This window comes from Diceros bicornis, chromosome 25 (assembly GCF_020826845.1).
Source record: "Diceros bicornis minor isolate mBicDic1 chromosome 25, mDicBic1.mat.cur, whole genome shotgun sequence".
Lineage (NCBI taxonomy): Eukaryota > Metazoa > Chordata > Mammalia > Perissodactyla > Rhinocerotidae > Diceros > Diceros bicornis.
In genome coordinates, this window is record NC_080764.1 from 34,707,589 (window position 1) to 34,732,634 (window position 25,046).

Genomic DNA, 25,046 nt, shown 5'->3' on the forward strand with positions numbered 1-25,046 from the left:
TAATGATGATATTCTCGATGTTTTTCATCATATGAATTTCATAATAAACCATGTACATTTAAAAATTCTGGACAAGAAATATAGAGAGATTTTTCTCATTCTCACAAATGAGAAACTAGTGATTTTAAAATTATAAATTCAAAATAAAAACATAATAAAAATTATTAAAAAATACAAAAATTTATAATTATCTTTAAATTATGCTTCTTGCTAGGACATTTCAACTGAGTGACTCACCATTGTTTTTGGGTAGACATGGAATACAGGAAAAGTCTTCTTTCACTGCTTAGTTATCAGAGGGCCAGCAGTCAGAAAAATACCCATGGAAATGCTTCCCAAGGTCTCCTTGCAGCCTCTTTCACCTTCTGTTATGAGGCTATCGGGTCAGTTTGCTTATGAAGTGAGGTGCAGTATCAAAGTTAAAAATCCTCTATTTCCTGAAGGTTTCCTAACAATGGTTCAATATAGCTTTGTTTTGTTACTATTATTCTTTAAGAATGTGGACATATTTATTTGTAATATACTAAGAACTGGTTAATAATGATTTTAGAAACAAAATGCAATGCAGATTGAAACACGCACGTTTTCTATCAAGATTACGTTCTACTTACTAAATAGTGCCATAAACTATTGCATAACTATTGCTACTTTATTTAGAAAGGACCCATTTTAGTAATGTCTCTGGCTTTGGAGGAATTATAAATACACAAATTGGAAGAGCTAAGAAAACTTATTTAACAAAGAAGTCGACAGCAATCTCTCAGATCTGTTTAAATTCATCAGGAGGTGGGAAGATCCATTTGAAATTCTGACAAACACAAAACCAGTTCTAACAGTGTTACATTTAATACACAGGGATATAGTAAAAGGTTAAAGGGAGTTGGCAGTATCTATCATAAATGTACCTACGCTTTGCCCCAGGAATTTCACTTATAGGATTCTATCCAAAAATTATGCACAAAGGCATATTACAAGAATTTTCACTGTAGCATGTAGCATTTTTGTAATAGAGATTATTTAGAAACAACTTACATATATATTTATAAGGAGAGGGTCGAATAAATAAGTGTTTCAACTAGATGATTCAGCAATTTAAAAGAATAAAGTACACTATTTGTACTGACACAGAAAGATTTCCAACATACATTAGGAGGCAAGAAGGCACCAAGCAGTACACATAATGTGGTTCAATGTATGTGTGTTACTTTAAGCAGATATGTGTGTGTGTGAGTGTGGGTAAGAGAGTGTAGAAAAGGCCCTGGAAAATTAAATTATGGGGGGAACTGTTTATCTCTAGTAGAAATTTACGGTGGAGTGGAGGGGGACATTCCCCATTTCTATTTTTTATATATTCTGTGTAATTAAAAAATGAAGGTAATATAGTTCCTCTTTCTATTCTCACTCCTTATGAATGGGATTTGGACACTTACTTTGTTTATTATAGCTTTTGTTTTTATTTTTATATTAGCAAAAACGAGATTTCATGACTAGTGACATAAACATGCCGTCACAATTGCAGGACATATCTATAGTACTGTAAGAAGTATTCCTCCTAATTTATCATTGCACATTCACTAGTATGGGCCAGTTTGGCGGGTGAAATATATACATATATATATATATATATGGTTTTTTTCATACAAGAAGCCTAAGCATTAGGATTGACTTGATGATGAATTAGTTTCACTATACAAAGAGACAAGCTAGTATAATTTTTAAGAACACAGTATGGAAAGTCAGATAGAGCTTTGGTTTGAAACTCAACAACTATGCAACCCTGGACGACTTTGTTGAACATTCCCTAAAGCCTCTTTGTTCTTGATTAAAAAATAAATAGGGGGCCAGCCCCACGGCCGAGTGGTTAAAGTTCTGTGCGCTCCACTTCCCCGGCCTGGGTTCACGGGTTGGGATCTTGGGCGTGGACCTACCCTACTTGTCAGCCATGCTGTGGCGGTGACCCACATACAAAATGGAGGAAGATGGGTAATGGATGTTGGCCCAGGACTAATCTTCCTCAGCAAAAAAAAAAAGGATATCATAGTATCCACTTATTGGAGACCTAGAAGGATTAATATAGATAATGTAAAAAGTCCTGTAGCACAGTACCTATCATATAATAAATTCCCCTAAAATTTAGAATGTTTTTAGTGCTTTCTCATAGTTTATATTGATAGCCTGTTTTCCTCAATGAAGTATGTAATTCCTGAAACAAAATATGGAAATATTATTCCATGAATCTTTCAACAATGAATATATTTACAAAACTGTTTAATTCTCTAATAACATCTTTAGTTATTGAATATAGAAATATAACTATTTTAGTAGGAGAGAGCTGGAGGTTAGCCTTTGAGAAGCATATTTTATGTAATTCTTTCATTTTAATTGATTATCTGCACAGCACCATGAATCAGTGATGGTTTGGCGTACACATGGGAAAAAATGCAAAACAGATTACAATATTGAATATAGGAAAATTGGTTGTCAGTATTGAAATTATTAATTTATTTTTAAAATGAGTTTTTCATTACAGATTTTCATTTGTACTCAGGCCATAGCTTCCTAATCAATAAAGTAATTCATACCATGGGAGAATGAAAAAGAGGATAGACTGAAAGGTTGGTATAAAAATTATGTTTTAAGGAACTGATAATGAATCAGGGTTAATATGTCTATTTTCAAATTTCTTTCTTTCTTTTTAAAAGTGAGTTGACAATCTACTTTAAGAAATTACTAGCCAGGGGAAAAGACAAAGTCTTGATTCTGTTTCCATCTGAGGGTAAACCAAAAGAACTAAGATTTTCATACAACTGTTAATATTACTAGACTTAATCCTAACCTTAAGTGTTTGGGAATTGAAAAAAATTAAATTGATATATTAAAAGTTTTTAAGATTTCTGATAACAAGGTGAATAAAGAGAATTGAGACTTTAAAAAACACTTTAAAAATGTCAATTATACCATTGCTATACATATATCCCTAGGCCACAGATGCTTACAGGCTTACCAGCTGAGCATTTAACTCTGGAAATGACTATTCCAGTTTCACCAAGATCAGTTTATAGGATGGTTAATGATATTTGTCTTCTTATATCTGAATCAACACCTCTAGTGGACCTGAAATTATTCATGACGTAGAATTTCATGGCCTAAGTTGTCCATTTAGATATTGGAGTACAGTCATGAGTCTTTTCAGAAACGAAAATTATATCTTCCAAAAAAATTAATACATGAGCAGTTATTTTACAAAATATGAAAAGAGAAAGAAATATTGAAACACTCCTAGGCTCAGAACACAAAGAATTTGTACCTTTAGAACTAGTCCCTTCTACTATTTTGCTTCCCACATTTTTGCATAATTTTGAAAATATATGTAGAATTCTAGGTGCTTTTTTTACAAATATATTGTTTTAAATATATTATATGCCAATTAAATAAAACTAGGAAATATAGAAGATTATAAAGAAGAAAGTAACAACCATCCATACTTGTATTAAACGCATACAACAAATATTAATACGTCATTGTAGTTCTTTAATCTTTTTCTCTATGTATTTTTACACAGTTAAAATTTTATGTGTATTTGAGAACAGTAAACATATAAGAACATTCACGGGTCTTAAATACAAGATATATGTGGTGATTTATTGACAAATGAAATTGGGCATTTTGATTCAGGAAGAGTTTTACAATACAGAAAAGAAAATCACTTCTCCAGTTTCTTGACATGGAAGTAACCTTTAAGTCACCCAACTCAACTCCACCTTTCTGATGGAAATAAACAAGAACCAAAATTTGTTGGCAATTATTCTTGCAAACTCTAAACTGTGTAAATGTTATAGCCATGGTAAGCAAGTTCATGAATGGAAGAAATGCAGTTACTGCTTCAAGTGGCTACAAACAATGGTGAATGTATTCTATTTGAACACTGGACACAATTTTATTAACATATTTGTGATTCTAGAAAATTCAAAGGTACGAAAGAGGAGCTGAGCTTTGTAGTATTTAATACAAAGTCCAACTTTACTGCTCAAATTCAAAATCAACATGAGAATACCGAAGTCCTGTTGGTTTCTTGAATTTGGCATCAAAACGAAGTAAAAGAACTGTAGTCCTTTTTCACCGTGTCTCTCCATTCTTGGTTCTTAATTTGTCTCTAAAATGACTTAGTGGATATCTTCAAATATTTTTTAAAAGAAAAATACTTGTTTTATTTCCCGAGACCTTACATATCAGAATAAACTATCTTATTTTTCCCGTGGAAAATAAAGAGAACTTGCGTGAACCACGCAGTTATGGGACAATAACATTTCCCTTCAAAAGTCCCAAGATATTTTCTCATTATCTTCCTTTTTAATAAAATATTATGGAGTAGAAGTCTGAAACCAGTTTGCTCATTTTCTTTGTCAAGATTTTTGTAGTGTATTAATTTGTACGATTTTTGCTTAGACTGTGGTAAGAATTTAAGAAAAGAAAAAAGAAACAACTTCATAATACAGAAATCTAACACTCCATCTGCTGCTTTCTGCTGCACCCTCTATCTGGAATCTTCCCCAACCTTAGCCCATCCCCTGTCTGCCATCACCTCCTCTGTGGAATATTTCCTGAAGACATCACTCCCTAGTATTTAGGTATTTAGGACAACTTCCTTTTTTCTCTACTTTGTGTTTCTACTATAATCTGTGCACCTTTCTAAAGTCATACCTGTAACATTTTATGGATCTGATTTTGGCACATTTACCTTCCATTTACCTTACCTACTTACCTTGCCCCATACAGTAGTGCAAGAACATGGACTTATTAATCTTTTCTTTTTAGCACAATGTCAAATGCATAGTGAAGCTTCAATAAATGCTGAAAGAACAAAAGCAATATTTAACATTTAGGGCAACACAGACTAAACAATCACTTGATAATATTTCTAAAAATTCTTGAGACCAGCTACCAAGAAAGTATTTCTACCCATGACATGTGTTTTTATTGTGCTTCCTCTATAAATTTCTTTCTGTTCGCGTTAAGCTGGACACGAAATTGCCATCATTGTGCCTAGTACAGATACCTGGTACTTAGTGTGAACTCTCTCTATGTTTGAATGAAAGGATAAATAAATGGTAATGAATTATCTATAACAGACTTATTCATTCTAATTTTGGAATTTAATAACAAGCTTAGGAAAAACAATTCTTACTTAAAGAGGAAAACAATTAGTATTCTGAGCATATTATTTAAATAACAAAATATATTTATGCATATATAATATTTATCTACTCAAATTGGTATTTGGTATTACTGAATTCAAGTTAAAGTTTACCTGATCTATTACCATATAAAAATGTGTGGCAATTTTAATGAGACAATGTATTATAGTCTTTTATATTATACCAATAATTGTGCATAAATGCTTATGTGATCTCTTTAGGGAAAAATAATCACGTTGTATATTATCTCTTCCTATTAGTGACAGAAGTATGATTATCAATGTTCTTCAATATTATTGCTTTACCCAAATTTTAACTTAATTTGAAAGCACCAGATTTTTATGTCTCTTTGATAAACTGAGTAGACTAGAATGCATAAAGTGTCAGAGATTTAGAACGAAGACCTTAATGTCATTTATCATATCTATATAGCATACTTGCTATATACTGGACCTGGGCATATAACTTAATCTATCTGATCTTCAGTTTCCTTATTTGTACTATGAGAATAATCATAATTATATTCTTATCTACCTCATGAGTTTTGTGGAAGATTTAACAAAAGATATTTTACAGCCCTCTGAATGAGTTAGTTATCAGCATCATCGTTATTCTTTCTTCCCCAACACAAGTCAAAACAGCTTTCATGACTATAACTCTCCTTAGCACTAACTCCTGTATTCTTTTCTTTTTAAATATGTTTTTTGGGGAAGATTCATCCACTGCCAATCTTCCTCTCTCTGTACGTGAGCCGCCATCACAGCATGGCCACTAACAGATGAATGGTGTAGGTCTGCACCCGGGAACTGAACCCAGGATGCCAAAGCGGGGTGCGCTGACCTTAACCACTAGGCCACTGGGGCTGGCCCTAACTCTTGTATTCTTGCTAAAGTAATTACTTCAATGATTGCTATTATTGGTTCCACTCTAGCCAGGCCTTTTTCAGCTCGCTGGAAAGACACTAGAAATCTATAAGAGAATGATATTCTAAAAGAGAATTTGGTAAATAAAGTACATTTCTTGTCTTAGCTTCAATATGGAAAAAGATTGCTCTTTCTTCCCAATCCTCATCTCAAGTTTTACTATTTTTATAGTCAGTGGCAGGAAACCTCCAGCCTGTCAATGCTACACATTTTCTATCTGCATTGAAGCTTAAAGTGAACCAGAAAACAAATCTTGCTGGTCATCATTGTGAACCCTCTGGAATAGTCTAGCCTCTATAATTTTCCACTTCACTACCATCTATAGCTACAAATGCACAATACAACTTGGCACCATAAAAAAAAAATCTTAAATGGAAAACAACTACATTTGCTCCTATCAATATCTGAGCCTTTTGTACAAAATGTAATGATAATCATGCTTTGTAAAACACTTCTCGTTTCTGTGGCTTCCTGAAGCTTTTGCTATGTCAGCAACATTCTTTCTGTTCATCAGAAAGTATTGAATGCTGCCCTGAGGGCATGTGCAGCCTTCCAAAAAGCAAAGTAGAAAAACAAATTGGGCAAGCATTAAAAAAGCCAAGCGAAGCAAGTCAGATGCACACAGTGGCACATGTCAGACAGATGAACAGTTGACTGCAAGACTTCTTTCATGTTTTCCCTACAGTGAGGTTAAGTGTTAGATACAAGCTCATGTGAGTTGGAGAATATAATTTACTTTTGCATTCTAACTGTTGATTTAAAAATAGACTATTAAATAAAATATAAGTGACAGCTTAGTGCCTTGGGAGAGATGAATGTAGCCACATTCATTCAGATGGGTAGGGATATGGTTTTCCTTTTTTCCATCCCCTTATATGGCCATGGAATAGTTTGCTTTGGAGAAGTGTGATTTTACCGTAAAGAGCTGGAGAGAGAGAACTGAGCTCATTAACATTTGGTGGTTTGTTGCCTACAGTCCAAGTAACATTCCCAAAACATGAAGAATTTGTGATGACACGCACAAGCATATGCACTCTAAGCGAACAGCTCTATGGTGTAATAATTCACTTGTCACTTCAGATCGTATCAATTCTTTAATAAATGAGCATTTTTCTTGAGTTGATGAAAAATTAGCACACAAATTCCCACACAGTGTCTTCCCAAGAAGAAATGTAATGAAGGGCTTGTGCAACTAATACTCTGCCTCTATTAGACAGATCAGATTACAGCTGTCTGAGGCTCCCCTGGCACAAACTAATTCTCTATTTTGCTACTAGTCTTCACAATGTCAACATTAATTTTTCTGCTGCATTTTTTAAATATCCTAAAAGATTTCGATTTTTCTCAGTTATAAAATATTTCAATCCACTGAATAACAAAACTAACAAAGTGGCATTATCCTCCCTTCTCACTTAAATAAATTATAAATCAAACAAAAAGAGTCTATGGTGCTTTGATAATGGACAAAGTAAAGTTTGATATGCTCATTTGCATTTTGGCAATCAAAGAGCCTAGAAATTACATTGTAGGTCTGGATCATGGCAAGGAAGTTCTTGGGCAAGATTTAAGAATGTTGTGGGAACGAAATACAAATATTCATGGGCTGGTAGTTTTCCCGTTGCTCCAAGTTCAAGATTTCTACAATGCAAAAATGCACACACACGAAAAAAAAACAGAGTAGTAGTTGTTTGCTCTCTTTTTAAAAAACACCTCACTAATACTCAAGTGATATGATAAGAAGTTTTCAAAAAATGTTCTACATATAAGAAGTTCAGAATCCAAAGAGAAATAAGACATATAAATACAGTATCAAGAAGTAGGAAGTATTAAGTAACTTAAGAGAAGTATAGTAAAATGGTAAGAGTTAAAAAAAAGTGAAGAACAATTTTTTATTGAAAATGTCGTTCAAGCGAAATCTTCAGCAAGAAAGCAACATTTTCATGACCTAAAAATTAAAATCTAATATGTAAGAATTGATAAGAGAAAAGAGAAAATCCATGGAGATTAAAATGTGAGGCAAATGAGGGGAACAGTACTTTTCTTAAACTGATGCACAGAATATACCAAGCCTGAGGAGGAAAGGGATTATGTAAGAAAGTATGTCCACATACAAAACAATTTATAGTTAGGCCTTTGAGAAATAAAATAAATGATGTTGCACTAAATAACATCCTTCTTGGCCTTATGTATTTCTAAATAGGTCAATTCCTAAATTTCTCTAACCAGGGGTAGGGATTCTAGAACTAACAAGCAGATTGGTGTTCACTTCTACATTACTCAGCTTCACCTGTAACACAGGGTCGATGCCACTCAATGTTGAGTTCCAAAGGAGGGTCCAACAGAGCTTTCATGGAGATCTGCTGCACTTTCCCAGGAGCTATCCTCAGGCACAGGGATGCTGATATTGGTGTTGGGAAATTGCATAGTTCGCATCTGCACACAATGTTACTTTCCATACCTTGGGTCTGGCCTCAACCAGAGGTTTTGCCAAGCAAGTCCAAGTCCTGGCAATACCAGGCCATCTTCGTATTTCAACCAGGATATTCACAAATCTTCCTGGTTGTGAAATTGCTCAGAGATAGGTGATTTCAATCCTGTGACAAAACTTGATGATGCAGGAGCATCAGACTTGATGTAGAGGATAGAGAGTTCCAATAAGCTGTATGAACATTTGTTTTTAAAAAAAATATTGTCCTCCTTGACTGGCTGCTCTGCATTTAGTTCATTTGTAGATGGCAGGCCATCTAAGATTTTGGATCTCACTCCAGAAAGGGTTATTCTTAAGTTTACCTTGACCCTTTCTTTTCATCTGTCTATCCTCCAAGCAAACTGAATTCCTCAGCTATTTTTTCTGGACTGTCTGGAAGATTGTCATTCGTTTCCCTGGCACTCAGTGTACAGTTACAGTAGTTTAAGGGCTGCATGTATGTGGAAGGGGTATAGATCATTTCGGTGGAGTTGTGCCCCTTCCACCGCTCACACTCTAATGTATCCAGAACACAGAGATGGTCAACCTTGCAGAACTTCAAAGTAATAAAGTTAATTGAGCAATATTCTTTGATTGTGATCATTTGCTTTGCATTTTAAAAGATGTGGAGTTGTATACAAGCAAAACATTAGGAGAAAACACTTTTACATCATTAAAGGTCAGAGGGAGGCCTTGGGGGTTGGCAGCTCAGATCGGCTGAATCGCCATCTTGACACTCTCCAGATGAAGCTGCTAAGGTTTCCCATTTCTTCCTCCAGTTATCCCAGCAATTGCTAAAGCTCCTGTCTCAAGTAATCCAAGCTTCATTGTGGTGGCAACTTTGCAACATGCTTCTTCCAGTTAGGTGACTTTGGGCAAAGTCACAATCTGTATAAGCGTCAGTGTCCTCAAACAGAAGATGCCAGACCCCTGTCTTCTGTGTAGTCAAGAAGGGTGATGTTGGCCAGCAATGTATTCTCCACTGGTCCTCTGACTCCTCTTCGAAGTCTAGCTGATTGGCATGGCTCCAGCACACACAGCTCGCCCAGAGGCAGCAAAGGGAGAGAGGGCCTGAAGTAATGGGGCTCTCACCACAGCGGGCCCCAGTTCTTTTTCTATTTCCTACAGGAATTTTTTTTTTTAAATATAAACTACTCATTATTACAAAACAGAACAAGCATTGGTTAGTTTACCTCAGGAGTGGGAGTAGAAGTAGGACACAGGATGTAGAATCTGTAGTTTTGATTCAAAAGCATTGTTTGGGCCCTCTGCTTCCTCTGCATGCCCAAGGGCTCCTCAGCTCTCTTCCAAGTGTCACTTTCTCGTGAAATGCAGAGTAAAATAAAAGTGCAGCTAATTTCAGAACTTGAAAAATAAATAAATAAAATACTTTTGAAGAGGCATTAAGTTCCCGCTCCCTCATTTTTGCAAAGAGCAGGACTGACACAGACCAACCGGATTTGGCTTCTGTCCAGTTTTCACCCCATCAATCTCGGGTTCAGGGCGGCAGGGGAAGTCGGGGTCTGAACCGACCTCCTCACTGAGCTCTGTGCAGGGCTGGCTGCATTTACCTGCTAACACATCGTTTACCCTGGGGCATTATTTCATCATTTGTGATGACTGGGATCTTCTGCAAGCAGCGTTCTTGACTTTGGCCCTTCCGCACAGCAGGGCCCTGTCGTTATGTTTTCCCTACTAACCTCGCCAAGCAGGCACCTTCGGAACGCCCCAGGGCTGGAAACGCATCCTGACGTCTCCTCTAGTGTGGATCTCCCCACTTCCGGTTTAAGAGCTGAAAACTTCCAAAACTAGCTTTTGCTTCCTGTTTAGGGGCTCATACATTAGAAACAAATGATGAACAGCGAACAGGTAGGAAAAGCCATCAGTCATCTATTGCCGTTGCTCAAGTTAAAGGAAGTATTAACCTGAACTTGGATCTCGGCAGTGAGAACCGGTTGGGAGAAATTGTGGAAGGTGAGAGATTGAGGAGTCGAGACAGGGTTTGGCATGTTTCTGACTGTGGGAGAGCAGGAGGAGAATATTTTCTCAGATGATTTGTCTAGGTGATTAGAAAGCGAGGCTTACCAAAAATGAGACTCTGGAAGGAGGAGCAGGGTGGAAGGGGAAATCCTCTGGTTTTGGATTCATTGTGTTTGAGTGATCAGCAGGAAATCTACGTGGAGACAATAGGCATTATTCGAAAACTGGAACTAGGCTCAGGAAGGAGTCCTAGCTGGAAATCTAAGTTTTGGATTTTGCTCAAAAAATGGTTGTAGGGGAGGTCAAATAATGCCAAAAGGTTGTAAAGAAAGAAGAGAAGAGAGGTTGGATAGAGCTGTGGAAAGAACAGTATTACAGTAGGGAGAGGAGATTACGAAGAAGGTCTTGTATCCTCTTTGGTGATGGTTTGTAAACTTAAGAAAACAAAATTCAGGTAGGATCAGTATGGAATAGTGAGAAAGAATAGTACCTTCTAACCAATTTACCTGTTTTGTACAGCTAAAATTAGAATACAGCTCTATTTATGTATGTATAATTATGTGTGTATAAATGTATAGGAATATATGCTATACTCTTTATAATTTCAAAATTGCATGTAAATACATGAATATATAATATACATTTTATATGTGAATATATTTATCCATATATTCATATATAATAATCTTTATGAAAGGAATTATAGAGTGAAAATTATTTCTTTTCATTTGAAAAATGAATCATTTGGTATCATGTTACATCAAAATGACTTTAAATAGTTATGTCTTTGAAGTTTAGTTATAGTTGTTTCACATATGTGAACATTCAGCACCTGGGTTTTCCAAAAAAGAATGTTATTCTGCCTTAAAAAAAAAACTGACGAAGTCTTATTGAATCAGATGTGCCAACTTTGTATATATTTGGGGCAGGGAAATAGGGTAGTTATATATCCTTATTTCCACAACTGTATTCACAATCAACAGGGTTGTATTATAAACTGCGACAAAGAAGCTGTTTTTGAAAACACTTGCAGTAAAACTGCTAAACAAAACATGTTAGGTACTTCCCATTACACATGCAAAAGATACAGTGTAATGTAACATATGTTGTTAGCAAATAAATCGCTGGTGACATTTAGGGTATATAAAGATATATGAATGATATATCAACCTGAGAAAATAATTCACTCAAACCATGATAATATGAGGTATCATTTTTCTAGATGAACCTAATTTGTAATAATCAACCCATGACCTTAGAAAAACACTTTTTGCCCTTTCTAAAATTATTCCAAGACTAAGTGGAAAAATTCTAACAAATAAGACATTGTTTAAACACAGAACCAAAATACTTCTAAAGTAATTCGTCCTCATTTCTGTGACAGATATTTTCAAGCAGGGCCATGCTATATGGAGGTTTGTATTATCAAGAGGTGCTCACCTCTTTAAAAATTTGAAACCAAATTTTTGCTTTCTTTTAATACTTCCAGTTTGTAAAGAATGTTGAGCCTGTGTTTGCCATGTTTGATTTTGTGGGTTTTGATAGATAATCAGTTTTATTAGTTATTTTTATCAACATGCTTTTTTTTTACACTGGGACCCTGAAAGACTAATATTTTTAGAGTGTCTATGGATTAAAAATCTAAGTTTATATAGCTACCCAGTAACTCTATCTTGATATCTAGGAGTTACCTTGCTTTTAAATCTCTCTACTTCTCTTCAACCCTTTTCCACCTTACTATTCTAGGCCATCAGCATCTCTTTTGTGGAATGTGGCTCTCTCTTCATTTGTTGGATTATTTTGGATTGCATTGGTTTATGGTCAGACAGGAAACATTCTTTAAAATCCCTACCTATCATATATACTTGTTGACCAAACCTCACAAAAATTTAAAATATTAAGAGATAACTTTGGATTATTCAGATTCTCTGTCCTTGCTAATTTTTTGACTATTTAAACTGTCAAATTCTGAAAGAAGACTATTAATATCCCTCACTGTGTTTGCAGATCCATAAACACATGCTTAGGTTTCTAAGAGCTCTTGATTTATGTGTTTTTCTGCTGTGATATTTTATGATTTTTGGCCTCTTGACCTATTTTGGGCTATGAGTGTTAGAGGCTCCTGACATTAGGAGTTTTGACTTCTTGAATCTTCTGTTGTTTCTGATTTAAGAAGTTGCTCTTTGTGTTATTTGGTCATATTTTGCTGAGAATTGTGGCATTTAGCATTATAAAGTGGCTTTAATTGTGTAGTTTTGTGCTTTAATGGTCTATATTCACCCACATTTTATAGCAGGATTGCAAACCATGGTATCTCATTGTTTGCACTTGCTTAAAATACTTGGCTCATTCCTTTATCGTTAGCCTTTATCAATCACTTTGTGTTGGGTATGTTTCTTTTATACCGTTTAGAGTGAGTGTTTGTGTGTGTACATGCCTGTGCACACCCACACATGCCACTTATTTGAAAATCATTTTGTTTTAAAAAATGAGTTAAGGCAATTTGCATTTATTGATATTACTAATGTGTTTGGTCTCAACTCTATTGTCTTACGGTATACTTACTCTATGGATTATAGAATATTTAATATATTTCTCTATGTGATAGATTTTGCAGATATTTTTCTATAGTTTCTTTCGGTATTTAGGAATTTTTGTCTTTTTGTTTTAAGTAGTTACCTTTTACTAATACCTTTAATGATTCCATTAGTCCCATTCTCTTACTTTTGCTTCTGATGTTTGTTTTGTCTGCTTTAAATCGTAGTCTTTGAGTCACACCTGTTATCTACACAGTATAGATGCAGATAAGCTTATTCTACGTCCCCCTTCCTCTCTCTGTTCTCACAATTTTAGTTGGTTAATTTTGCATTGTCAGAACATATAACCTTTACATACCATTCCTCCACCATATTCTCTACCTCTGCTTAAAAATTAGAGCTACAATTAAATTAAATATTAAATAAATTAAAAATTAGATCTCCAATTAAATATATTAAATGATCAATAATGGTCTTTTGATGAAGTTTCTCCAGTAATTCTTGAGTAATTGACCAAAAATAGACAACTTCAAGACATATCTGATTTAATATTAAAGATAAAGAAAATATTCAACAAGCCTCAAGGCAGCACAACCAGTTCATTTACATTTGCTAAGTCTTTTTAGAATGGAAAGAAAAACTGGTTGCATTTGATGTATCAACAGTAACACTAAAAGCAAGACAATGATGCAGAAATATTTTTCCAGAAAATAAAGGAAAGAAAATGTGGACAAAGAATTTTATATCTTGCATTATATAATGCAAGATATTTCTGACTGTGATGGAGATATAGGGAGCAGATTTACCCTCTCTCCTTAAACAACTAAAAAACAAGACTAAATATGTGTAAAACAACAGTTTCAGACATTGAGCAACAAGCGGAAAAGGTCAATGGTTCCTGATAGAAGAGAAACGAGTGATGTGACTGCCGCAACTTACTGCCTAGGGTTTCTAGGCTGCAACACAAGGAGAGGGAATCCAATGAGACAGGCAGTTTCTCTAAATTGAGGAGACATAGTTGAGAATTTTGGGATTCTGAGGTGGCTAGAATTCATGGGCAGAATACCAGAGAGGAGAAAGCTACATGGAAAGCATAATTACAGAGAGAGAGAGAGCGCTCCAGAGATCTTGAAAGGGTTTCCCTCATATCTTCAGCTGAGCCCTTATCAGTTCAAGTATGTGACAGAACTACCCAGAGCTGGTAAAAGAATCACTAGAAAGGAACGTTTAGAACAATTACTGGAATGCAAAGACGGAAATAATTCATGTTCCCATCATCCAGAATGGAAAAACTTTGTAATATATCGAGCATCATTAGAATACGTGGAAGGATATTGCCTTAATAGTGAGGCAAAATCAGCCCTAGACTGAAGGCTTCTCTGAGAGACCAGCACTCTGATAGCAAAAGCTGACAAAGATATTAGAAAAGAAAAAAATTACAGATAAGTATGCCTGAAGAATGTAAATGCAGAAATAAAATGTTAGCAAATTAATTCCAATAATATATAAAAATAATTATATAATTACTTAATGTATAATCATGTTTTGTTTAAATTCCAAAATCAATCAGTATAATCCATCTTATTAAAAGCATAAAGGACTAAGTACTCCATATGATCAACTCAATAAATGGAGAAAGAGTGTTTAACGAAATTCAACATTCATTCATGATAAAGACTCTACACAATTTAGGTATAGAAGAGAGCATCTTAAATGGGATAAGATGCATATCTCTAACATCAGAACAAGGCACAGAAGTTTGCTTTCACCACTTCTATTTAATATTTTACTGGAGGACCTCGCCAGTGCAATAAGGCAGCAGTAGCAACAACAACAACAGTTAATAGCTTATAGATTGGAAAAGAAGTATTAAAACTGTCTTTGCTTAGAGATGCAATGACTGTTTAACAAGATCACATGATTCAAGGTGTCAACGTATAGATTGTATTTCTATGTAGTAGAATCAAACAATTCAAAATGAAGTTTATAAAAAGCCTTCGTAATGGCATCAAAAAGATAAAATTGTTAGGAATCAATTTTACAAAAGGCATGAAAAACATCAACATCACTGAAAAATAAAAAGCACTTCCCACAGAAATTAAAGATGATCTGAATAAATGGAAGTACATACAATATTCATTAAAAAATATATTTGTAGATTCAAATAATTTATTTGGACATCCACAAATTCCCAGTTCCTAAATAGCTTTTTTTTTGTAGAAATTGGTGTTGTTTATAAAATAATTTATTTGCAGACCCAACAAATTTCTAATAAAAATATTTAATGTTGTTCTGTTGAAATTGACAATTATTATAAGATTTCTGTAGAGATACAAAGGACCTGAAATAGCCAAAACAATCCTGAAAAGGGAGAGTGATGTTAGAGAACTCACATTCTCTTAGTTCAAGACTTACAATAAAGAGACAGCAATCCAGATAGTGTGGTTTTGGTATTAGGATAGACAAATAGATTAATATACCAAAGAGAGATTTCAGATATATAACTACACATACATATTTTCATACCAATTGATTTTCAACAAAGGCACCAAATACTGTCTCTCTACAAGTGATGCTTGAGCAACTGGATAAATCTATAGGGTGAAAGAGAAACCTCATCCTCTTTGTCACACTGTACACAAAAATTAATTTGAGATGATTCATAGACTAAACCTAAAATCTAAAAGTATAAAGCCTCTAGAAGAAAACATAGAAGAATGTTTTTATGACTTCAATTAGGCAATAGTTTGGACACAGAAGAGAACGAAATTAAAAAAAAATTAATAAACTCAACTTTACCAACATTAAAAACTACTCATCGAAAGATACTGTTAACCTTTTTGTCTTCTTCAATGCCTTTATTTTTTTAGTGAAGTATATTTGACATATAGCATTGTGTAAATTTAAGGTGTATAGCGTGTTGATTTGATACATTTATATATTTTAGTATGATTGCCATTGTGGCAGTAATTAGCACCTCTATCATGTCACATAATTATCCTTTTTTTTGTGTGAGGTGGGAATAATTAAGATCTAGTTTCTTAGTAAATTTGGTGATTATAATATAATGTTGTCTACATTTAGTATACTGTGCGTTAATCTCCAGGACTTATTTGTCTACTAGTTGCAAGTTTGTACGCTTAATAATCTCTCCTGTTGCCCCACCCTTCTAACCCCTGGTAACCAAGATTTTTTACTCTCTTTCATTATGTGTTTGACTTTTTTAGATTCCACATATAAGTGATATCATACAGTATTTGTCTTTCTGTGTCTGACTTATCTCACTCAGCATAATGTCCTCAAGGTCCATCTGTGTTATCACAAATGGCAAGATTTCCTTCTTTCACATGGCTGAACAATATTCCATTGTGTGTGTGTATATATATATATATACACACACACCACATCTTCTTTATCCATTCATCCATTGATGGGCACTTGGATTGTTTCTATATCTTGGCTATTTTGAATAATGCTCCAATAAACACAGGAGTGCATACATCTCTTCGATGTCCTATTTTCAGTTCCTTTAGGTATATACCCAGAAGTGGAATTGCTGGACCATATGGTAGTTCTATTTTTAATTTTGGTCAACTAATATTTGACAAGGAAGCCAAGAATACTCAGTGGAGAAAAGATAGTCTCTTCAATAAATGGTATTGGGAAAACTGGATAAACACTTGCATAAAAATGAAGTTGGAACCCTATCTTACACCATCACAAAAATGAACTCAAAATGTATCAAAGACTTAAGAATTGGTACCATAAAACTCCTAGAAGAAAACATAGGGAAGAAGCTCCTCAACATTGGTCATGGCAATGATTTATTTTGGATATGACACCAAAATCACAAACAGAAAAAGCAAAAATCAAGTGAGACTACATCAAACTTAAAAGCTCTGCACAGCAAAAGAAACAAACAAAATGAAAAGCCAGTCTACAAAATGAGAGAAAATATTTGCAAGCCATGTATTGGATACAGAGTTAATATCCAAAATATATAAAGAACTCATACAACTCTATAACAAGAAAACAATCCAATTAAAAATTTTAAAATGGGCACAGAAACTAAATAGACATATTTCCAAAGAAGACATACACATGACCAACAGGTACATGAAAGATGCTCAACATCACTAATAATTAAGGAAATGCAAATCAAAACCACAATGAGATAGCATATTACACCTGTTAGACTTGCTATCATCCAGAAGACAGATAATAAGTGTTGGCGAGGAGTGTAAATTGGTTCACTGTTAGCGGGAGTGTAAATTGGTTCAGCCACTATGGAAAACAATACTGAAGTTTCTTAATAATTAATAATACTGTCAACCCTTGATGTATCATCAGAGTCCATTGAAACCAATTATGTTTTTGAGTATTTCTTTTTAAAATATTTTGGTTGGTTTAAAGCAATTCCACCTATTTTAAGGTTTGATGTTGATATTTATGCTTTCTTAGAATTCTACCAGAGAATAAAGAGAATAGTCACTTATTCTTTGAATGGCATGAAACTCATTATAACTTACACTTAATGTGTGAGCCATTAGACCCTTTTGTAAATCATAAGATATACTACAAGATCTTGGTGATCTTATCTTTCCTATATTTTGAAACATTTTGTTATTCTGTCATCTTAGGGAGTATTTCATAATTGCACATAAGTTATTCCCAAACATGCTAAAATATATTAAAATAACTAGAAAATGGGGGCTGGCCCAGTGGCATAGTGGTTAAGTTTGCGTGCTCCACTTCAGCGGGCTGGGGTTTGAGGTTCGTATCCCGAGTGCAGACCTACACACTGCTCATCAAGCCATGCTGTGGAGGCATTCCACACACAAAATAGAGTAAGATTGGCACAGATGTTAGCTCAGGGCCAATCTTCCTCAGCAAAAAGCGGAGGATTGGCGAACGGTGTTAGCTCTGGGACAATCTTCCTCATCAAAAAAAAAAAAACTAGAAAATGGAAACATAATGACTTCACTTAGGTAGATGAAACAATATTGAATTAAAGCCCCACAATGACATATCCTTCAGTCTTGGTATTGTGTTGCTCAAACTATTGCATCATCTTTCAAGTACAGTAGTCCTCTTTACCCACAATTTCACTTTCCACGGTTTCAGTTACTCATGGTCAACTCCAGTTTTAAAATATTAAATAAAAAATTCCAGAAATAGACAATTCATACATTTTAAATTTCACGCTTTTCTGGATAGCATAATGAAATCTTGCACTGTCCTGCTCTATCCCACCTGTGATGTGAATCCTCCCTTTGTTTAGTGTATCCACACTGTATACACTACCTGCCCGTTAGTCACTTAGTAGCCTTCTCAGTTATCAGATCGCCTGTCTGAGGTGTCACAGTGCTTGTGTTCAAGTTCCCCTTATTTTACTTAGTAATGGCCCCAAAGCACAAGGGGAGTGATGCTGACAATTCAGATATGCCAAAGGGAAGCCATAAAGCACTTCTTTTAAGTGAAAAGGTAAAAGTTCTTGACTTACTAAGGAAAGAAAAAAAATTGTTTGCTGAGGTTGCTAAGATTTACAGTAACTTTTATTACAGTATGTTGTTATAATTGTTCTATTTTATTTTTAGTTATTGTTGTTAATCTCTTACTGTGCCGAATTTATAAATTAAACTTTACATAAGTATGTATGTATAGGGAAAAATAGAGTATATATAGGTTTTGGTACCATGTGTGGTTTCAGGCATCCATTGGGGGTCTTGGAATGTATCCCCCAAGGATAAGGGGGGACTACCATAGGTAAAAATGAAATCAAAAGACATCATCTTTGTAGTTTCTTTTTTTTACTTTTCAGTGAACACAACTGAATATTCAGAATTTTTCATTTTCTGATGATAATGACAGGGAGAAAATACAAACAGAGGGAGCCACTTCATAATTATTAGATGAATCAGATGATGAATACAAAGAGATAGAGAGTGGCACTCCAGTATGATGATAGTGGTAAAATTGATAGTTTCAGAAAAACTAGGTTAATTACTGAGTGGAAAATGTATGTCTAAGGAATAGAGAAAACAGAGTATTCTCATTGAGAACATCATTCAACAGGGAGGATTTCATCTCACAACATTATGCAACAAGAAGCTAACAATCCCATTTTGCTAAAAGGATATTGGACAGTATTCATTCATCTTTTATGATGCTTATGCACCAAAATTTACTTGATAAGATTATTAGCACACAAATGCATGTGTGTAAACAAAGAGAATTAGAAGGAAATAGATGATGTTGATATGAGATTAGTGTTTCTAAATCTAAAAATTAAAATGTATAGCAATTATTAATCAAACAAGAAGGTTTTCCTGGCTTCAAGAAAATTATGAACCATCAAAGTTCCCAAGAGTACTGTGTCTTGATAGTGCAGGAAGAACCTGAAGTGATGATAACAAGAACCTGTTAGAGATGTACTTGAAATCTGAGATCAGAACTGACAAGATGGATATACTCCAGCTTCAGAAATGACGATTGAAGAGCAGTTTATGAGGCAGTGTATATTTTGGGGACATATACTTTCAAAACTGGGAAAATAAGGAATAAAATTTGGGTTAGTTATGTTTAAATTCTTACTAATATGTATAATGAAGTTATTTTTCTCTATCTTTTTTTTCATTCCTATGAATTGTTCATAAGATGACATAAAATAATAACAAACAAAAATCTGTTATCTGGAAAGAGCTTGTGTGCAGTTAGTATTTTTTCCTTAAAAATATTTGGTAACATTCACTAGGGAAGCCATATGAACATGAATTTTCTTTTCTTTTCTTTTCTCCCTAGCTTTATTAATACATAATTGACATATAGCATTGTGTAAGTTTATGGTGTGCAGTGTGATAATTCGATACATGTATGCATTGCAAAATAATTACCACAATAAGTTTAGTTAATACCTCCATCATCTTACATAATTAAATTTTGTGTGTGTGTGGTGAGAACATTTAAGATCTACTTGCTTAGCAACTTTCAAATATATGAAACCATATTATTAACTATTAGGCACCCTGGCATACATTAGATACCCAGAACTTATTCATCTTATAACTGGAAGTTTGTGCCCTTTGACCAACGTCTCCCCGTTTCCCCCCAGCCCCCAGCAACCACTATTCTACTCTGTTTCTATTAATTTGGCTTTTTTAGATTCTATATATAAGTGAGATCATACAGTATTTGTTTTTCTCTGTCTGACTTATCTCATGGAGCATAATGCCCTCAAGGTCCGTCCGTGTTGTCACAAATGGCAGGATTTCCTTGTTTTTTATGGCTGAATAGTGTTTCATTAAGAACTACACAACTTTAATGTAGACAGTGAAGACGTTGAAGTTGTTAACAGTTTTGTTTACCTTGGTTCCGTCATCAATTTAAATGGAGACTGCAGCCAAGAAATCAAGAGAAGACTGAGACTTGGAAGGGCAGCAATGAAAGAATTAGGAAAGATCATCAAGTACAAGGAAGTGTCATTAGAGACTAAGGCCAAGATTATCCACACCCTTATGTTCCCGATTACTATGTACAGGTGCCAAGGCTGGACAATGAAGAAGGCTGACAGGAAAAAATTGATTCATTTGAAATATGGTGTTAGAGGAGAGCTCTGTGGATACCCTGGACTGCCAGAAAGATGAACAAGTGGGTCCCAGAGCAAATTAAGCCTGAACGATCCCTGGACGCAAAAATGATAAAACTGAAGCTGTCCTACTTTGGGCACATCAGAGGAAGGCAGGATTCTATGGAAAAGACAATAATGCTGGGAAAAGTAGAAGGCAACAGGAAAAGAGGAAGATCAAATATGAGATGGATTGATTTCATAAAGGAAGCCATAGGCATGAGTCTACAGAAGCTGACTAGGGCTGTTGAGGACAGGACATTGCGGACATCACTCATTCATAGGGTTGCCAGGAGTCAAAGCTGGTATATATATACCACAGTTTCTTTACCATTTATCTATTAACTGATGCTTAGGTTGCTTTCATGTCTTGGCTATTGTGAATAATGCTGCAGTGAACATAGGGGTGTGGATATTTCTTCCAGATAGTGGTTTCATTTCCTTTGGATATATACTTAGAAGTGGAATTGCTGGATGATATGATAGTTTTATTTTTAATTTTTTGAGGAACTTCCCTGCTGTTTTCCACAGTGGCTGTACCAATTTACATTCCACCAACAGTGCACAAGGGTCCCTTGTTCTCCACATCTTCACCAACACTTGTTATCGCTGTCTTTTTGATAATAGCCATTCTAACAGGTGTGATATGATATCTCATTGTGGTTTTGACTTACATTTCCATGATGATTAGTGATGTTGAACACCTTTTCATGTACCTGTTGGTCATTTGTGTGTCTTCTTTGGAAAAATGTCTATTCAAATCCTCTGCCATTTTAATCTAATTATTCCTTTTTTTGCAAGTAATTTGCATGAGTTCCTTATATATTTTGGATGTTAACCCTCTATCTGATATATGGATTACAAATATTCTCTCTTGTTCTGTAGGTTGCTTTTTCATTTTGTTGATTGTTTCTTTGGTTGTGCAGAAGCTTTTTAGTTGGCTATAGTCCTCTTGTTTATTTTGCTTTTGTTCCTTGTGCTTTTGGTGTCATATCTAAAAAATCATTGCCAAGAACAATGTAAAGGAGTTTTTCCCCTACGTTTTCTTCAAGGAAATTTCATGATTTCAGGTCTTACGTCTTTAATCCATTTTGAGTTCATTTTTGTGAGTGATGTAAGATAGGGGTCCAGTTTCATTCTTTTGCATGTGAATATCCAGTTTTCACAGCACCATTTATTGAAGAGATTATCCTTACCCCATCAAGTATTCTTGGCTCTCCTGACAAATATTAGCTGATTGTACAAGCATGGGTTTATTTGTGACCTCTTGATTCTGTTCTATTGGTCTATGTGTCTGTTTTTATGATAGTACCATACTGTTTTGATTACTATAACTTTGTAATATAGTTTGAAATCAGGAAGCATGATGGCTCTAGCTTTGTTCTTCTTAGGATTGCTTTGGGTATTGGAGGTATTTTGTGGTTCCATACAAATTTTAGAATTTTCTTTTTATTTCTATGAAAAATGCCATTGGAATTTTGATAGAGATTGTGTTCAATCTATAGATGGCTTTGGGTAGTATGGACATTTTAACAATGTTAATTCTTCTGATCCATGAACCCAGGATATCTTTCTATTTGTTTGTGTCTTCTTCAATTTCTTTCATCAGTGTCCTACTCTGCCTTTTGAAAACTGCCCACTGGCAGCAAACTGGAGAAATCGTGAGACTTAACTTCTTTCATTTCCCTTCTCTCAGGGATCGTTGCCCTGTGCTGCCTGATGTCCAGTATCTGAAAATATCCATCATCAACTGTGGATGAAATACAGTTCCTCCTAGAAATGCAGGGGAAAAATTTTAATACTTTCTTTTCAATTGCCAGTTTCTAGAGTTAGAAGGTAGTGCAGTGATCACCTCCAATTGTGGCAGATAGGTTTCTTACTTATTTTTCCCTCTTCTTTTTATTATTGCTGTATAATCATGAATTTATATTAAGTTAATATTTTACTATCAATCATAATATTTTTTAATCATTGATTTTCTCAATGGAAGCCTCTTTAAGCTGTTTTCTGTGTCCTTTTTGGATATTCCCCCACTAATCTTGGAGAGCTTCCTTGCTTCGTGGCACAACAAAAAGATAGCCTAATCTCAGAGTCCCACCTTGCTGAAATCTGCCATTTTGGTTTTCTTCTCAAATTTGCTTGAATGTCAGTCTGCTTTTTTTTTTTTTTTTTTTTTGCCTTTTTCTGAATACTTATTTGTATTTTCCTGGATTCAGGTAACTCCACGTTTGATCCAGGAGAGGATGGATGGATTATTAGCTTCCTTCATTTTTCTTTTACCGTGGTATAGAGCAGTCTAGTTTGTTTAACGAATGACACATATTTTGGTCCGTCTTCTGATCTTTTGTGTGCTCTGTTTAGGGCTCCTCAGCCAATTCTGCCTGTCATGGGTGTTATTGTTTTCACTCATATGCACATTGCAGTTTGTGCTATTGTCTTTCTCCTGGTTCTGATGAGGATGTACAATATGGAAGGTTTATTTGTACTCTGAATATTTGAATGAATTTTGGAGGATTTTAATTTGGAGAATTGGATATAAGAATTTAGGTGGCCACCATTATTCTCCGAGGACTTCTGCATTTCTTTCTTTGTTAACTCTTTGGGATTATACCCTGGGGTTTTGTTGTTGTTGTTTTGTTCTATTTTGCATTATTGCAGAGTGCACTGCAGTACTGTCTCCAAAACATTATTTTTACCAATTCTTATACTATTTGAAATATCACATATCACCCACCTCCTCATATTATATATTTATGTGTGTCTTAGGTTAAGTAGATTAATCAAAATTCTCTTTTCTGCCAAGAAAATTGAATTTATATCTATTATATTATTTCTATTTTATTCAACAGATCAGTATCACACATTATTATTATCACATATGTTGGATAGTCTGTTGGCAACAATATATTTAAAATATTATAATAATTTATAATTAAATATTCATTAAATTTTAATTTATAATTAAAATAATTATAAATATTTTAAGTATTTATATATTTAAAACAATTAGTAAACTGTATACCAATAGTGGTTAATAGAGCACACTCAGTAGTGAATTCTGAGATTTAAAAACTGGAATCATCCCTTCTGGAGACATCTTGGGAAAGCCTTGTGTTTTTCATTTGTAAAATTGGTCTAATAGTCGTATTAAAGTCTTAGCATTGTTATGATAGTTCAATGAGTTATCCAGGAAAAATGTATTGCCCTGCTCTTAGTAAATATTTAATAAATATTAACAGATATTCTTATTATCTTTACATATAATTACCTACATTTGAACCTTGCCAATGCAGTTTGTAGTCACACCATTTACATCTTCTCTTTGTCTCAAAGGAATGGAATTAGAAGCGACATTTTCTTGACTTAATATTTGTCTTGAATGTATAAATTTCAACTTTCGTAGCATCCAGAGACATAGCATAAAGCGTTATTGATTTTTTATTCTTATTTTCTTTGAAAACAACTGCTGTGTTTATGCTTTCTTGTCCAAGAAATAAAATACAGTCTTATTTTCAACAGAGGATAGAGAATTTTGAATATTAAAAGTAACCTTTTAAGCTGAATAGATATACTTTTAAAAATATGGAAAGTTTAAAAAAGCAAAAACAAGATTGAAAATTCCTGATAGTTCTACTACACTGAGATAACAACTGTTAACGTCCTATAGATTGTTTCCAATTTATTTTACAAACATCACAGTCTTGAAACAATAGATAAACTTTCATTCACAAATACAATTTTTATCTTTGAATAGATTTTTAGAAGTATAATTGCTGAGTCAAAGGGCGTACATGTATTTCATGCTATGGATGTCTTCCCAAATTGACTTGTAGAAATATTGTGTCAGTTGTGTATGATTAGATTCTAATTCTTTATACTTTTAATTTTCAAAATCTAGGTAAAAATATTTACAAACACAATGTTGTTTTATTTACAGAGTCATTAGCAGATAACTGAATTTCACTTATAATGTTTTGGTTCAAAATTACTATATATTTTCTTATTGAAAAAGAAGGTTACAAATGATGGGTTTATAAATACATTTTTGACCCATAAATGCAAATTAGAAAGTGACCCTATTCTATAAGTGGCATCACAAATCAAAAGAAAAGAATAGATAATTCATTATATGGTGTGGTATACAATATTAACGTTTGCCAATATCCAGTTCTCCTTTATTTCTGGGTGCGTAGGAGATTACACTTCTTCAATCCCTTGGAGTTAAGAATGGTAATGTGACTGGTAGTTACGGCCAATGCACTGTAAGCAGAAGACCATCAGCTCTCCACATGAAAAAAATAAAACTTATTCCAATACATC